An 18,052-nucleotide genomic window follows, 5' to 3' on the forward strand; every position below is an offset into this window, starting at 1 on the left:
AATATCAGGGGTGAATTTTACCTGATATCTGGCTGAATTTCCCCTGATATATGTAAGTACAGTAGCACAGACAAAATGATATTATCTCTTGCCTCCTTCCTACTCCACCAACACCGCCAGGGACAGACATCATATTTACTGTATGCTTTCAAACCAAACCAAATCTTACCCTGTCCCTTTACTCGTCTCTTATAACTCTCTCCCTGATTCCTCTTGGCCTTCTTTTTCTATTGTTAAGAAACATCCTATATTGATGTTCTCCCTTTTACTAGAACTGTCCTTCTTCCTCCTTGCTTTATCTGCACTATGGATTTTCCCTGATGGCTGCGTGCACCTTGATCTTTTCTCATGGGTATCTACTCACTCCCCCATTCTCATACCATGAAGTCAGGAAGCATGATCTTCTCTTTTATTCCTACTGCTTTTCTAGCCATCGTTTTTCTCTGTCTTCAATGTCCTATTTTAATTTTTTTGGCCATGCAGTTATACCATGTACCTCCTACCATCTTCTATGCTGCTCCTTCATATTCACTAAGTAATCTATCACCTCTCCACTCTTTATTCAAACTGCTTCAATTATTCTGAGTGATTTCAAATCTTTCATTTGATTGGCAACAGACAGCCAATGTTATTTTACATCTCTTTTCTAGTTTAATTTCCTCTTTCGTGAATTGTCTTTTTTTCACCCTTTTGTTCATTGGAATCCTCGTGTTTCATGTACTTGAATATGCTTTTTTACATAAAAAATGTAACTATTCTTGATGCTTGTCTCTGGAGTACCAATGGAGATGTGAAGTTCTAGAGACATAAAGAAATTTGCCCTCATGGGGATGTGGCTGTGCTGGGTATCTTATTTTGCTTCTTCAGTTACACCTTTCATTCTTCTCTACCTCGTATGGGTTCCAAGAAGCTGAGTTGTACAGAGACATAATAAGACTCCTGCGCCCTCTGGCATCCAGTTAGATTTGGTCAATGGCAGGCACCAAGAGTAGGTTAGCATCTAGGTGAAGACAGAGTGCTTAGCCAACTGGCTCCCTCACTTTGAGGGTCAAAAGAGATGTTTGCATTACTTTACCAAAGGCTACAGAGCTTATTGGGCAACGTTTTCCAAAGCTACATCTACTTTCTCTGGGGTTTGGTAATGACTTCACCTTTTGCCCTTCTAGACTAGGGTTAGAATAGTCTCTTTGCTATTGCTAGATCTTGGATGTTTCACCATCCTTTGTTGCTTCCTCTTAGTCCGAATCATACTGTTGTAAATAGTCCCTCTACTTGATTACAGATTTGATGGTGCCCTTTGTTTTCTGTAGCAACCCTGATTAATAGCAAATACTTGGTATCAGGAATAGCTCTAGAAAACAGACCTCCAAATGGAATTCTGAGACTGAGTTGTTCACGTGCTGAGAAACACATGATGGAAGGAAAGGGACTCTGCTCTATGGCATATGGTAGCATCAAAATATCACTGATGGAGACAAAACATGAAGGGCAAGTCTAAGTCAAGGTGTTAAGATTGTGGTGTTTAGCAGCTATAGTGACAAAAGTGATTACAAAGATTATGGGCTCAGCTGCTTCCTTTCATGTCTTGAGAAATTCACTTCTATTCAAAATCCCCAAGGCATTTTTTCATAGACCTTGACAAGTAAATCCTGAAGCAATGTGGAAGTTTACAGTGGAAAGATTCTTACTCTTTTTAGGTCGGGAAAATGCATTTAAAACAACAGAGAGGTTCACACCAGTAATACTCACTATTCTTTTTTAAATTTTATTTTTAATTTACTTTAAGTTCTGGGATACAAGTGCAGAACGTGTAGGTTTGTTACACAGGTATACATATGCCATGGTGGTTTGCTGCACCGATCAACCCATCATCTAGGTTTTATGCCCTGCATGCATTAGCTATTTGTCCTAATGCTCTCTCTTCCCTTTCCCCCCATCCCCCTACTGGTCCCTGTGTGTGTTGTTTCCCTCCCTGTATCCATGTTCTCATTGTTCAATTCCCACTTATGAGTGAGAACATGTGGTGTTTGGTTTTCTGTTAATGTGTTAGTTTGCTGAGGTTGATGGCTTCCAGCTTCATCCATGTCCCTGCAAAGGACATGATCTCATTCCTTTTTATGGCTGCATAGTATTCCATGTTGTATATGTACCACATTTTCTTTATCCAGTCTGTCATTGACGGGCATTTGGGTTGGTTCCATGTCTTTGTTATTGTAAATAATACTAACTATTCTTAAATATTTAGGGATGGTGTGATGTGGACAAGTAAAATTGATAAATATGTTGTTGAAAATGTTTATTGGTACAACTATTTTGGAAAAACTTGGCAATATCTGGTTATTTTGGTAATTCTATGTTTAAATATATACCCTAGGCCAGGTGTGGTGGCTCTCACCTGTAATCCCAGCAATTTGGGAGGCTGAGAGGGGCAGATCACTTGAGATCAGGAGTTTGAGACCAGCCTGGCCAACATGGTGAAACCCCATCTCTACTAAAATTACAAAAAATAAAAATAAAAATAAATTAGCCAGGCATGGCGGTGCATGCCTGTAATCCTAGCTACTCGGGAGGCTGAGGTGGGAGGATCGCTTGAACCTGGGAGGTAGAGGTTGCAGTGGGCTGAGATTGTGCCACTGCACTCTAGCCTGGCTGACTGAGTGAGACTCTGTCTCAAAGAAAAAAACCTGTCTCTTTCTTTCTATGTATAGCCTAGATGAACCCATGTACTATGTTGCACAAGATACATACAAAGGCATGAATTGCAGCATTCTTGCCAATGGCGAAGAATTAGAAACAGCTTAAATGTATATCAAAAGAAGACTAAGGAAAAATTAAGCTAGGTTTATACAGTGGACTATTCTACAGCAGTGAATATAAATGAAGTGGATAATCATGTGTCAAAAAGAATAAATCTCTAGACATAATAGCAAGGAACTGGAAATCAAGTGGAAAAGAATGTGTAAATATCACTTATGAAACATTTTAAAGGCACCTATAACATTATATCTGTAATGTATATTTTAACATAGGAATGACAATATATTAACTTACATCAAATTTAGGTAGTAGGCATATGAAGTTCTTAATTTGTTTTCAGAACTTTTTTTTAACAGTTAATTTTTTAAAAAAAATTTGTAAATAAAAATTGTATATATTAATGGTATACAACATGAAGTTTTGACATGCACACATTATGGAATGGCTAAATTAAGCTAATTTGCATATCCATTACCTCATATAATTATCATTTTTGTAGCTAGAAGACTTGAAATCTATTCCCTCAGCAATTTTCAAGTATACAATATAATAGTATTAAATATAGTCATGATGATGTAAAATAGATGCCTTGAACTTATTACTCATGTTTAATTGAAATTTCATATCCTTTACCAACATCTTCCCAACGTTTCCACCCCACCACCCTCATGTAGCCACCATTCTACTCTCTGTTTCTATGAGTTCAACGTTTTTAGATTCCACATATAATTGAGGTTATGTAGTATTTGTCTTTCTGTGTCTAGCTTACTTCACTTAACATAATATCCTCCAGGTTTATCCATGTTGTTGCAAATGACAGAACTGTCTTTTTTATGGTGGAATAGTATTTCATTGTGTATATGTATATATCATATTTTCTTTATTTATTCATTCGTTGGTGGACACAGGCTGATTTCATGTCTTGGCTATTGTGAATAATGCTGTAATGAACATGAGATACAAATAATTCTTTGACATATATATTTCATATCCTTTGTGTATATTCCAAGAAGTGAGATTGCTGAATCATATGTTAGATCTGTTCTTAAAATTCTGAGGAATCTCCATAAGGTTTTCTAAATGGCTGTACAAATTTTATTCCCACCAACAGTGTACAAGGGTTCCCTTTTCTCCACATCCTCACCAACACTTGTTATCTTTTGACTCTTTGATAATAGCCATCCTATTGGGTGTAAGATGGTATCTCATTGTGGTTCCGATTTGCATTTCCCTGAGGATTAGTTATGTTAAGCAGCTTTCTATGGAATTGTTGGCCATTCGTATATCTTCTTTTGAAAAATGTCTATTCAGATCCTTTGACCTTTTTAAATGTATATGTATACATATATTTTTGCTGTTCCATATCATTTTTTCCCATTTGGTAGGTCATGTCATCTCTCTGTTGATTATGAATTCTTTACTCCTTGGCTGTGCAGAAGCTTTTCAGTTTTATGTAATCACGTTTGTCTATTTTTACTTTTGCGGCCTGTGCTTTTGGAATCATATCTAAAAAATAATTGCCCAGACCAATTTCATAAAGCTTTTCCTCTATGTTTTCTTTTAGTAGTTCTACATTTGCAGTCCTTACATTTAAGTCTTCAAACCATTTTCAGTTGATTTTTATATATGGTGTGAGATGAGGATCTAATTTCCTTTTTCTCCATATGGATATCCAATTTTTTCAACACCCTTTATTGAAGAGACTTTCCTGTGTCCTTGGCAACTTTGTCAAAAACCAATTCACTGTATAAGCATGGATTTATTTCTGGGTCTTCTATTCTGTTTCATTGGTCTATATGTCTGTTTTTAGCCAGTACCATGCTATTTGATTCCTACAACTTTGTAGGATATTTTAAAGTCGGGTAGTGTGATGCCTCCCGCATTGTTATTTTTCAAGGTTGCTTTGGCCATTGGGGGTCTTTTCTCATTCCATGCAAATTTTAGGATTTTTTTCTTATATTTCTGTAAAAATTGTCATTGGAATTTTGATAGGAATTGGATTGAAATGAATCTGTGGATCCCTTTTGGTGGTGTGGGCATGTTAACAATATTAATTCCTCCAAACCATGAACATGAGATATATTTTATTTATCTGTGTTTTCTTCAGTTTCTTTCATCAATGTTTTGGTTTTCAGTGTACAGATATTTCACTTCATTGGTTAAATTTATTTCCAGGTATTTCACTTTTTAGTAGCCATTGCAAATGGGATTGTTTTCTTGATTTCTTTTTTATGTATTTCATTGTTAGTACATAAAAACTGTAGTAATTTTTGTATGTTGGTTTTGTATCCTGCAGCTTTGTAGAATTCATTTATTAGTTTCAACATATTTTTGGTAGCTGCTTTAGGGTTTTCTATAAATAAGATCATGTCATCTCCAAACAGAGATTGTTTAACTCTTCCTTTCTGATTTGAATATCTTTTATTTCTTTCTCTTGTCTAGTTGCTCTGGCTAGAACTTCCAGTGCTATGTTGAACAGAAGTGATAAGAGTAAGCATCCTTGTCTTGTTCCTGATCTTAGAGGAAAAAGTTTCAAATTCTCATCATTGAATGTAATTTTAGCTGTGCATGGGGCTTTATTTTGTTGAGGTATGTATTTTTTGTGCCTAATTTCTTGCAAATTTTTATCATGAAAAAATGTTAAATGTTTTCAGATGCTGTTTCTATATCTATTGAGATGATTATATGGTTTTTGTCCTTCATTCTGTTAATGTGGTGTATCAAATTTATTGATTGGCATATATTGAACCATCCTTGCATCCTTGGGACAAATTCCACTTCATGTTGAATGATTCTTTTGATATGCTGTTGAATTTGGTTTGCTAGCACTTTTTTGAAGATTTTTGCATCTATGTTCATCAGGGATATTGGCTTGTAATTTTCTTTTCTTGTAGTGTCCTTGTGTGGTTTTGGTGTCATGGTAATTCTCACTTCCTAAAATAAGTTTGGAAGGATTCCTCACTCTTTGTTTATTTGGAAGAGTTTGAGAAGAACTGGTATTACTTCTTCTTTAAATGCTTAGCAGAATTAAGCTACATTTGTGAACTAAAAGACTTAATATTGTTAAGATGACAATATTACCCAAAGCTACCTACAGATTTTTTTTGCAAAGATAGAAAAACTCATCCTAAAATTAATATGGAATTTCAACACACCTTGAATAGCCAAAACAGTCTTGAAAAAAGAACAAAATTTGGAGGTTTCACATTTCCTGTTTTCAAAACCTATTACAAAGTTACAGTAATCCAAATGATGTGGTATTGGCAAAAGACAGATATAGAGACCAACGGAATAGAATAGAGACCCCATAAATAAACCCTTCTGTAAATGGTCAAAAGATTTTGACAAGTGTTTCAAGACAATTCAATGGGGAAAATTACAGTCTTTTTAACAAATGGTGATGGAAAACCTGGATATCTACATGCCAGTGAATGAAGTTCGACCCTTACCTTAAAGCATATATAAAAGCTAACTCAAAAGGATTAAAGACCTAAGTGTTAGAGTCAAAATGATAACTTTAGAAAAAAAATATAGGCAAGAGGCTTCATAACACTGGACTTAACAATGACTTCTTGAATATGACACAGAAAGCACCATAACCAAAAGAGATAATAGATTAATTTGGCTTCATTAAGATTAATAACTTTTGTGCCTCAAAGGACACTATTAAGACATAGTTAAAAAGTAATGTGCAGAATGAGAGAAAATACTTACAAATAATAATTTGATATATAATTCATATCCAAAATATATAAAGCACTCTTTCTACTCAACAACAACAAACAAACAACCCAATTTAATAGTGAGAAAAGGGACTTTAATAGACATTTTTCCAAAGATACAGGTGGCCAATGATTACATGAAAAGATGCTGAACTTCAGAACCGCATTGAGAATCAGAAAATAGCAAGCGGTGGTGATGATGTAGAGAAATTGGAACTCTAGCAATTGCATTGCTGGTGGAAATGTAAATTGGTGCAGTAGCTGTGGACATCAATACAGTAGTTCCTCAAATAATTAAATATAGAATTAACATATAATCCAGCAATCCTACTTCCAGGTGTATACACAAAATAATTGAAAATGGGGACTCGAATATATATTTGTACACCAGTGTTCATTGTGGCGCTATTCAAAATAAACAAAAGGTGTAAACAACTCAAATGTCCGTGGTATATACTATGGTATATACTGACAATGGAATACTATTCAGCCTTAAAAAGAAATAACATCCTGATACATGCTACAACAGGGACCAACCCTGAAAATGTTATGCTGAGTGAAATAAGCCAGAAACAGAAGGACACATATTGCCAGAAACAAAAGGAGACATGATTCCACTTATGTGAGGGACCTAGAATAGAAAAATTCATAGAGACATAAAGTAAAACAGTGGTTATCATGGGCTAGGGGAATGAGAGAATAGGAAGATGCTGTGTAATGGATACAGAGATTTTTTTTTATTATTATTATTTTTACATAGAGACAGGGTCTCACTACAATGCCCAGTCTGGTCTTGAACTTGTGGCCTCAGGTGATCCTCCTGGCTCGGCCTCCCAAAGTGCTGGGATTATAGGTGTGAGCCACCACACCCAGATGATACAGAGTTTCAGTTTGAGATAATAAAGAAGTTCAGGAGATGGATGGTGGTGATGGTTACACAACATGTGGATGTACTTAAGACCACACTGGATGTACACTTAAAAATGGTTAAAATGGTGAATTTTATGTTCTGCATATTTTACCAAAATTTTAAAAACTCATGAAAAACAATCTCTTTGGTGACTTACTAATAGCTTCCTGATAATAACTTCTGTGCATCAAAATTTATTGTCCTTTACTGAAATTTTGAACCTATTTGTCTCTGTTGACCCCTGTTCTTCAGAATTCTGTATTTTGTTCTCCTGTACATCTCTGACTTCCGGTCTTCAACTCCTTCTCCACTGCCACCCCTTACGTGCAGACATTTCCCGGGCATCTATCCCGGACATTCTTCTCTCATTCTCCTTGGGTGATCTAATGGATTCAACCTGGAAGTTCTGTCATCTGTTTCTCTCAGCTTTGCCCTTTTCCCTTCCTTCTCTCCGAGCTCTGTGCGGTAACCCTTCTCTGACATCTCCCATCTCCACTCCCTTAATTCAACCTTTCTCTTCCATTTGGTTTGGATCGAGTTCTGGGCTACATGTACAGAACGTGCAGGTTTGTTACACAGGTATACATGTGCCATGGTGGTTTGCTGCACTATCAACCCGTCTTCTAGGTTTTAAGACCCGCATGCATTAAGTATTTGTCCTAATGCTCAAGTAAGTTAATTTTTACCATGAAATGTTTACTCATATCACAGGCCATCTTCATTATATTTTATCTTATAAAATGATTAATATTTTAATCTCCTATTATTAAGATCTAAGATTCTATCTAAGATGCAGTCAATACATTTTAAAAAGTATTTTGCCTACCAAATTGTTGTCCTGAATGAAAGACCACAGAAAAATTTTTATTCTCATTCACTTCATTAAGAGATGCAACTACAGTAAAAATTAGCATTTATGTTTAATAATTATTTATCAAAATTTAAATATATATATTTTCCATTGTATACTAACAACAAGTACAGTGATAACTGAATCCAGATGAAATTTTTAAACATTTAGAATAGTGGCCATGGGTCATAAGAACATTTTGTATTTTAAATGCATGTACGTACTTTCATTTCAAAGAAATATGGCAAGGTTATCAATAAAATACTTTCAAATGTAAAAGTATATTAAATTAGAAGAAAATTCTTTGGAGGAAGTGAAGTGGAAATGTAACACCGAGGTAAAAGGAATGATGTAAAATACCTGAATGTTCAAGAGGTTTTTCATATGTATTTCATAGGTTTTTCATGTGTATTTATTAATGATGGTGGATCTCACATGGTTAGATTTCACTGCATGCATGTAAAGAATGATAGAACTGTTTTATTTTAAAACAACAGCACTCACAATTTGCCTGAATTAAATCATCTGCAATTATTTAGATTATGGGCAACATTTTAGCTATCAGCTTGGAAATGTTCAAGGAATATATGCTTTTCATAAAAATAGAAAAAAGTTATAGCGTGTTCTTGGGCAAAGGTTTCAGAGATCACCGTTACCTTGTTGGTGTGGTGCAGCACATTGCTGGCCACACCGCCTGTGACACCGTGTGGCAGTGGCTGCAATAGCACTTCAACAGCACAAGACTTCCTGGGGACAAGAAAGGACTCTGGCTTTTTCACTTTAAGGCAACAGCAAGGCTGAAGATTCCTCTCCTCATCTCTACAGTTATTAAGGGGGAGAAGATCACGGGAGAGAGAATAACATCTTTCCTCAATAGCATGGGGAAGGAAGCAATTTCATCTGATTATGAAAAAGAATGTGGACTTATTTAATGATATAGTTTTCGCTTAAGTTTACCCTGGTCTTTCCAATCAGAGATTCTCTGTGTGTGATCTGTGGATCCCTGAGAGTTTCTTAGACCACAAGAACACAACCAATTTTATAATAATACTAAAACACTTTTGCCTTTTCCACTGTGTTGCGATTTGTGCTGATGGTGCAAAAGTGATGGATAGAACTACTGTAATTTAGCATGAGGTAGGGCATTTTGGCTCCAAACTGGGCTGGTAGTCATGGATTCCTCACTGCCACACATACATGAAAACGTCATTTTTCACTTCTGAATGTTCTTGATGAAGCAATAAGTATTGTAGATTTTATTAAATTTCAACTCTTGAATACACATCTTCTAATATTTGGTGTGATAAAATGGGAAGTATCTATAAACATCTTTAAAAAACTTGGAAATACTTATAAGTTAGCAGGAAATTGCCAAAAAATGTATAAGGAAATTTTCTACCAGTTTCCCCCAATAACAATATTTTGCACAACTATAATACAAATAGAAAAACCAGGAACTGATATTCGTGCAATCCAAAAGACTCTTCAGAGGAAGCGAAGACCTTCTCAGGGTTTAAAGGATGAATAGGAGCTCAACAAGTTGTTAAGTCTGAGATGGCGTGCATTACAGCAAAGGGAGGAGAGACGCAAATTGTGTTAGGGGAAAAGCAAATAATTCTGTTTTGCTAAAGCAAGAAATGCAGGAAGAGACACTCACAAGGGTGATGAGACTGGGAAGGAAAAATTGCCTAATGAAGGCCTCTTGTGTCATGATGAAAGACCTGAGTTTTTTTTCTGAAGGCCCTGGGGAACTATTGAAGGGTTTTAAGCATGTGGGTGGTATGACTAGATTTGTATTTCAGGGTAATAACTGTGGACTTTTTTTTTTTTTTTTTTTTTTTTTTTTGAGAAACGAAGGACCAGTAACAGGAAGTAATAGGAAACCCATTAGGAAGGCTTGCAATAATGTATCTAGGTCATGAGATTTTGAGCTAATGCAATCCATGGAGGGAGGAATATTTAAGAAGCAAAAACTACAGGGCTTGGTAGTGGATGAGGGAGGTAGGGGAAAAAAGAATCTAGGATGACTCACAGATCTCTGACTTATGTGGCAGGATTTAATGATGGTACCATTCACTCACATGCTCAGTTTGGGAATATTTGAGTTTAGCTTTTTAAGAAACATCAAGATATAGATAGCTGGTTTTGCTAGTACAGAGTATGGTAAAATAATCAGATTACAGATACATATTTGGATTCATCTATTTGGGACGTTGTTAAAATAATGTGAGTGGTGGAGGTCATCCAGAGAGAGAGAAGACGTAATATAATAATAAGGAAGCAAAGGATGAAAACTAGGGGAAAACCAGATGTTGGAAAGAGGAAAAGGAGTTGGAATGGTGCACTGAGGAAGATGAGAGAAGAGAAATGAAAGCTAGAAGAGAATGTTCAGCATACTAAATGCAGCAGAAATGTACAGTACAGCAGGTACCCAGACATTTTGGTTTCAGGACCCGTTTAAATTCTTCAGAATTATTAAGGAAATCTCAAAGAACTTTTGTTTATGTGCATTTTTCTAATGATATTTACTCCATCAGAAATTTAAGCGGAAAAAGTTTAAATATAAAATTATAAAATAACATCTTAATATTAAAAAACAATACAATCATTGCATGTTAATGTAAATGACACATTTTTATTTTAAAAAGCTATGTTTTCCAGTATACAAAAAATAGTGGTAAAAAAGGCATTGTTTACATTTTTACGAATCTCTTTAATGTTCGATTTAGTGTAATTATGTCTTGCTAGATTTATGTATCTGCATTTGCATTCAATCTGTTGCAATATGTTGTTCTGGTTGAAGAATATATGGCTTCATAGAGATATGTGGTTTGAAAATAAAGGAGAATTTTTTTTTTTTTTTTTTTTGAGACAGAGTCTCGCTCTGTTGCCAGGCTGGAGCACAGTGGCGTGATCTTGGCTCACTGCAACCTCTGCCTCCCAGGTTCAAGCAATTCTCCTGCCTCAGCCTCCTGAGCAGCTGGGACTACAGGCACGTGCCACCACGCCCAGCTAATTTTTGTATTTTTAGTAGAGATGGGGTTTCACCATGTTGGCCAGCATGGTCTCAATCTCTTGTCCTTGTGATCCGCCTGCCTCAGCCTCCCAAAATGCTGGGATTACAGGTATAAGCCACTGTGCTGGGCCTAAAGGAGAATTTTCATAGCCTTTTCAATTAACTGTGATATTTCCTTCTTTCTTTTTTTTGGACAGAGTCTCACTCTGGCGCCCAGGCTGGAGTGCAGTGGTGTGATCTGGGCTCACTGCAATCTCTGCCTCCTAGGCTCAAGTGATCCGCCCACCTCAGCCTTGATCTGCCCACCTCAGCCTGCTGAGTAGCTGGGACTATAGGTGTGCACCACCACATCCAGCTAATTTTTGTATTGTTGTTATTGGTAGAGACAGGGTTTCACTATGTTGCCCAGGCTGGTCTCTAACTTCTGGGCTTAAGTGATCCACCTGCTTCAGCTTCCCAAAGTGCTGGGATTACAGGTGTAAGCCACTGTGCCTTGCAGATATTTCTTTTTTATACTACACCAACATTCAAAAAGTGGTCTATGAGGCAAATTGTTGGAACAGAGAAACTGCATAATACTGGAGCCTTTAATGAGCAACATCCTTGGTGAAATGTTGGATTAGGAAAATAATTTAACCACATGGAAGAAAGATTTAAAGGACACACTATTATCTTGGCCTGGCCTTTAAATTAATAACAATAATAATGATAATAATAAATTATATCCATGGGACTGTAACACCATGGTTTTGAATTTATATTACTGAGTTAATTTGAGAACTGTCAAGCTAAGAAACTGACATAAAAAACAGTATGATATACCCCCCGAGTTCCTCACAAAAACAAAGACAAAACTCCTCCGAAGAGCATTTCCTCAGCCTGGATTGCACGGAATTCTTCCTCTGAAGATAAGCTTCCAAATGTAATACTGCAAAAACACTGGAGGAGGCAATTTCCCAAGACTTAGAGTCAGTGAACAGAGCAAACAGAAAGATTCAACTTTTCAACAGATTCAGATAAGAGAATATAATATTTTCATTCATGTAATTAATAGGGCTAGAGTTAACAAAATGATTAAACGTATAAAAGACATTAATGATTAAGTAATTAAATATATAAAAGGTAGAATCAAAACCACAAGAAACTCCAAGACTGGGTTGCAGGAAGCACAGTGATGGATGCCCAGCAAAGAGGAGACTGAAGGTTCGCGAGCAGGAGGGGGAGCCGGTAGGTAATTTACCCTATTGAATCCTCAGCTGTGTGAGAACCGGCAGCAGATGAGAGGGCAAAGGTGCCTCACTGCACATGGCCCCATGAGTCTTAACTGTGCTTGAGAGTGCATGGACAGTCTAGTCCAGAGATGAGTCCAGACTTAGTCAACAGTTTATCTGTAACCAACAGAAAATATCCTTCCTGGGACTTGTCCTTCCGATCCTGAGTCAGCCTGTCTTTATACAGCTATTGAAAGTGGAGGTAGTATATTCTCTGAAGAGCAGTCTTAAACAAAAATATTCAAAAGTTTGAGTTAAGAAAAGATCAGCTTGCAATATCAGAACATACTGAAATATACCTGATTGTTTGAATGACAGATGAGAAGAAGTTTCTGAGTCACCTCATTTGAAGTTTTCCAAATGAAGAAAGCATTCAGGTTTGAGTGCAAGAAAAGCCAGGAGGGAAGGCTAATGTAACACTTTTTTCATTTGTGTTAGTTAAAATTTTTGTTTTGATGAGTACTTGTCCAAAAGAAGGAAATCAGTGTATCAAAGAGATACCTACACCCCCATGTTATTGCAGTACTATTCACAACAGCTAAGATGTATAATCACCCTAATCGTCCATCAACAGATGAATGGATAAAGAAAATGTGGTAACTGTACACAATAGAATACTATTCAACCTTAAAAAAGAATAAAATCCTGTTATTCACAGCAACACGGATGAGCCTGGGGGACGTTATGTTAAGTGAAATAAGTCAGGCACAGAAAGACAAATGCCACATGTTTTCACTTGTGTGTGAGAGCTAAAAAAAATGGAGGTCAGTGAAGTAGAGAGTAGAATTGTGGTTATTAGAGGGGGAGAAGGATAGAAGATAGGGGAGGATAGGGAGAGGTTGGTTAACAGGTACAAAATATCAGCCAGATGGGTAGAATAAGTCTAGTGTTCTATAGCACTGTAGGGTGAATATGGTCACCAATAATTTAGTGCATATTTTTAAAAAGCTAGAGGAGAGGATTTTGAATGTTCCTAACAAAGAAATGACAAAGGCTTGAGGTGACGAATGTTAGCCAGAATGGATCATTACACGTTGTACACATGTATTAAAATATCACAAATTAATCAAGTCTGTTTTGTACACTACTCTATACCAGTATAGTCCTAGGGTATGTAAAAGATGAAAAGTAAAATGAGACCAGATTCCATGCTCATGGTACTCAGCCACTCATTTGGCAATATCTGCCAATGAATACACATTAAATAAGTAAATAAGTAAATTGAGAGGCCAAGACATCAAATGTGTTTAGTCAATGTGCAAATACGTCAACACTGATTCTGTGTGAAGGTGCCCAGGAAATCTGAGACCATTATTTAAACACAATAAATCTAAAAACCTTGGCAGTCTTTGCACTATTTTGCCTCCATGGGCAAACTCCAGTGATTCTGTGAGCTTTTGTTCTTTAATAAGTTGAGCAAATATGAACTACAAATGCTGTCATCTTGTCTCTATTCATTGTGCTATGTAATTGGAAGAAGAAATTCTGTTTGTTTCTTCCCTGTGAAACAGACAGGAAAAAGACCAGTCTTCTGACATTTGTACCTGGGACAGTTACAGAATCTCATGATTCAATGCTTTATAGACTCTCTTGCTTGCTTAATAGCACAGTATCTCATTTCCTGGAGTCTATGGGCTGACATTAAAAGCTGTAAGAAGCAGGTAATCAGATAGCTGTTGGTTCCGGAATCATAGACTCTTTGACCCAAAAAGGACCTCAGAAGAAAAAGCAGCAAGCGTAAATTACAAAACATACTGTGAGGGAGAAAAAAATACAAGCTAATTAATGATTTAGCAGAACAAATAGCAGTATAAGTGCTTTCATGGGTCTGCTGAACTTTGGCCACTCACAGGACCACCTTTAGGCCTCAGAGATGGGGCAAGACCAGGTCAGAGAAGTGACTCCAGCAAATCATTAGATACAACTGCCTTAATTTGCAGCTGAAAAATATGAGGCCAGGAGGATTTTCCCAAGATTGCCTGGAAAACAGGACTAGTGGTCTGGCCTCGATGAAATCAATCATGGAGGACATGTTTGATCTCCCACAACCCTGCTCCTATTGGAGCCTGTTGTTTGACACACTTTTTCTTTCCCGTTAGCTCTGGCATCTTCCTTTCTTCTGCCTTTGTCCTTCTCCTCCCTCACTGCCTATCTCTTTATGCCTCCATTTTGATCCCTCCACATTGACTTCTAGCTCCTTTCACTCTTCCTTCTTTGGTATATTATATAAATTTTTAGTATTTCTATATTTATTAAATCAAGTACTCTGTTTTGAATTATTTTTATGAGTGGATTTGTTAAATATTTTATATTTGTCTCTCTAAACAAGACTACACTAATTAAATTGTTGTGTGACCCAGCATTTACTCTGTGATCTGGATACCACCTCCCTACCCCATCAAAATAAGAAATAACAAAAACCAACAACATTTTTTTTTCTTCCCTGTTCCAGATTCTACCTTTTGGATCTCAGCATTGAAAAAGTCCTCCTTCCCTCCCTCCCTCCCTCCCTGCCTTCCTTCCTTCCTTCCTGCCTGCCTGCCTGTCTTCCTGCCTGCCTTCCTGCCTGCTTTCCTGCCCTCCCTCTCTCCCTCCCTCTCTCCCTTCCTTCCTCCTCTCCCTGCCTCCTTCCTTCCCTCTTTCTTTCTCCCTTCCTTCCTTCCTTTCTTTCTTTCTTTCTTTCTTTCTTTCTTTCTTTCTTTCTTTCTCTTTCTTTCTCTTCTTTCTTTCTTTCTCTTCTTTCTTTCTTTCTTTCTTTCTTTCTTCTCTCTTTCTTTCTTCCTTCCTTCCTTTTTCTCTCTCTTTCTTCTTTCTTTTCCTTCTCTCTTTTTTTCTTTCTTCTTTCTCTCTCTTTTCTTTTTCTCTCAATAAATTCTCCAGATAAGAGTCTATTGTACACACAAACCTCAGATAACAGCAACATATCATGTTCACTATTTACTGTTCTCAGCATTATTCAGTACACAGGTTATAAAAACAACAAGGCAAATGGATAGGAACTCCCAACAGTTGATCTGTGTATTCTCTGAGTAAGCCTTTCTTTGAGAGGCTGAACCTTGCCTCTCCACCCCATTAACGCAAACACTGTGGAATGCAGTCTTTAAGGAGCATGGGAACACAGAGGGTGGTGCCAGGCTAGGGTGGAGGAGTGGTGATTTTTTGTGAGATTGAGAAACCCAGGAAGCTGATCGGCCTTGGTAAGTCAAACCAGCAAGACTGTTTTAAAACCCAGGATCTGTGGCCATTAGAGGAGGAGTCTAATGGGTTTCCATTTATCAGAGATGCCTAATTTGGGCACATGGGCTTTCCATTTCATTACAGACTCAATCTCCTGCTGCTCTAGCCAATATATAGGCAAAAAGGCAGCTGAGTGAGAAACTATGTTTTCCAGACAGAAGCTTCAGGGTCTGTAGGTGACAAGAGAACAGTTTCCTAGGACAAATGGTAACTAGCCACAGAGATTGGACAGCTGTGGAAGAAAGCACTCAGCTTTCAAGACAGTTGAGGAAGACACTATATTAAAAATCTGAATTGCAGATGGAAACTCAGAATTTCCTATAATAAATGAGTAACATGGACTTCTCAATTTTAATTTTTATTATTTAGTTATTTTTATAACAGCAGCATTAGGACTCCTCTGAAACTGTGGCAAAAGAGGGTTTATAAAGCCTGCATGCCACAAAATCGATCTGATCCAGCCCAGCCCAGCCCAGCCCATCCCACCACTTCCTACATGATCCGTTCAGGGAAGATCCCAAAGGTGGTGAATTTGCTGTATTCCTTGCTGTATGCACCATGCTAGTGCAAAGCAGTCACTCACTGCTTGCAGAGTCCAGCGCACAAGAACGAGGTCTGGTATAAAGAACGTGACTTTCTATTCCAAAGCTAGCTTAGGGGAAGAAGTACGGGCTTCTGGCCTTAAGGGTACTGCTTCACTTTTGGAGCAGAAAGCAGGGCCTTTTAAGAGGGAATGTGGCATGAATGCCATGCAGGGGAGGGAGTGAGCTGGTGGGGAGTCCATGTGACTTGTTTTGGTATTTGACCTACTGGATGGTTGAGCTGGCACCATCATGGTCAGAACTAGGTTGTAGAGTGGTCTTGTCTCCAGATTCTCTCCAGGTGGGAGAGAATTTTGTAGCAGGCATACTTTTGGTTATAAATTGACTATTGTCTCTCAAGGCACTCTCCTGGTGGGAGATATTTCTGCCCTGGAGCTTTTAAGTAAGCACACAGATAATTTTTCCTGTTGAAGGGAAGGGAAATGGTTTTAATTGCATTTCTAAAGAGCTAAGTAAGAAGTGGGGGAATGGGGGAAAGGGAGGAAAGAGAAAAGAAGAGAAAAAAAAAACCTCATTCTATATCTCTTAGAAAAATTGGGATACTCAGTTACACTAGAACAGTACCTTGCATGTTATAGATGATCAATTAATACTGGTTGGATACCCAACTAAGGCTTTTGATGACTTTATAGTGAGAAAGAATTAGGAATGAAGGCCGGAAACCACTATATATCATCCTTCTTTGTTGTGCATAGGTATGTTGTCAACTAAACATGCTCATTCCACAGAATGAGATCAGCTAATCCTTGATTTCCCCCATAAAGTTCTGATGTAGGATTTTTCTTCTTGGTTGCTTTGCAAGCTGAAGATCTGTGGCTGGCAATGCCCCACCTGGGCCCCACTCAGCCATGCTGGCATGCCCCAGCTTGCCTGTGTTATAGCTTGTACCCACATTTAGCAATCCCTGAGCTCTTATACTATACTCAAGAAGAATGAGGATATGCAGGACATTGAAGAGTGAGGAGGATGGAAAAGAATTTTATTGAGTGATGAAACAGCTTTCAGTGGAGAGGGAACATGGGGGTGGTCCCCCTACCTGAAGGTGTGAAAGTCCTTCTGTGGCTGGGTCCGGGGTCTTTCATGGACTCAGAATGGGGAATGCATGCTGATTGGTTTGTGAGTATGCAAAAAAGTTTAAAGTGAAGACACCACTCAAAGGTGGGCATGACAGTGGAAAAAACCAATTAGGAAAGGGTAGGTATATGTAAAATAGGTTAAGGGTGGGGACCAATCAGAGGAAAGCATGCCAAATAGGAAAACAAGTTCTCAATCTGGTCTGAGGATTTAACTTGTAGCTTGGCTTTCAGGCTTTAAACTGTCTTTGGCTTGGAGGTGGGGTTTCACCGGGGACCCGTCCCTATCTGCCTAGGCATTTGGCTGCCTCCTGCCACTCTCTGTTCCATATTAAAGGATTTTATAAGAGTAGTTATTTCAACTAGATACACCTTTCCTAACGACTTCAGCTAAAGTTCTGGTAGAATGGACAGAACACAAAAGCACACTCCTTTTTTCCACTTGTATAGAGCCAAACACTATAGGGAAGAAAAACAAAAGGAAATATCAGCTTTTCTTGAACATTTTTAAAAATTTACTTGGTGTTTCACGTACCTGCTGCTGCATAATAAACAACCTTAAAACTAAGTGGCTTAATATAACGACCATTTTACTTGTATGCAATTCTGTGGGT

The 18,052-nt window shown here is 37.6% G+C and overlaps 1 protein-coding gene across 1 annotated transcript in view; it reads left to right on the forward strand.

Annotated features, from left to right (window-relative positions):
• The first annotated feature begins 15,648 nt into the window (after window positions 1–15,648).
• The window catches only part of SERPINB11 (serpin family B member 11), a 40,499-nt gene continuing 38,095 nt past the window's right edge, over window positions 15,649–18,052 (forward strand). Inside the window, exon 1 of the mRNA XM_063653320.1 lies at window positions 15,649–15,723. The gene's annotated coding sequence lies outside the window, so the exon portion shown is untranslated. The remainder of the gene's footprint in view (window positions 15,724–18,052) is intronic.

This window comes from Pongo pygmaeus, chromosome 17 (genome assembly GCF_028885625.2).
Source record: "Pongo pygmaeus isolate AG05252 chromosome 17, NHGRI_mPonPyg2-v2.0_pri, whole genome shotgun sequence".
NCBI lineage: Eukaryota > Metazoa > Chordata > Mammalia > Primates > Hominidae > Pongo > Pongo pygmaeus.